Below are 575 nucleotides of genomic sequence, written 5' to 3' on the forward strand. Positions count from 1 at the left end.
TTACGATGTCCACATAACCTCGTCCTCCACTCGGGTTGACCACCGGCAGGGCCATAGCCTCCGCTGTGCTGTACAGCTTTACGGGCACCCCCTCCTCCCTCTTCCTTCCTGCTCCCCTCACTCTCATAGCCCCCACCCCCTTTTCTATTTTATTTCGCTCGATTGACGTGCCTGCCATGCCGCACACTAGAAACACAAAACGTATAACCGCATGAGTTTGGTTTTCCGGACCAAAATGGCGGGTGGCTTTACTCAAGGGGAATGCGAGTTCAAATCCGAAATACAGGAGTCATCATATTCTTCGAGGAAGAGCCTGACAGGTAGGCAACACCGAATTTCCGCTGGGCACGCCTGTGAAGCACGCTGCCTATGCTGCGGGCTGCAGGCGCGCCTGTGAAGTAGGCAGCCCCGAGTGGCCGCAGCGCACGCCTGTGAGGTACGCTGCCTATGCTGCGGGCTGCAGGCGCGCATGAGAAGTAGGCAACCCCCAGTGGCCGTCGCGCATGCCTGTGAGGCACGCTGCCTATGCTGCGGGCTGCAGGCGCGCCTGTGAAGTAGGCAGCCCCGAGTGGCCG

Source organism: Frankliniella occidentalis, unplaced genomic scaffold (genome assembly GCF_000697945.3).
Source record: "Frankliniella occidentalis isolate FOCC.00 unplaced genomic scaffold, Focc_3.1 Scaffold362, whole genome shotgun sequence".
NCBI classification, from domain to species: Eukaryota; Metazoa; Arthropoda; class Insecta; order Thysanoptera; family Thripidae; genus Frankliniella; species Frankliniella occidentalis.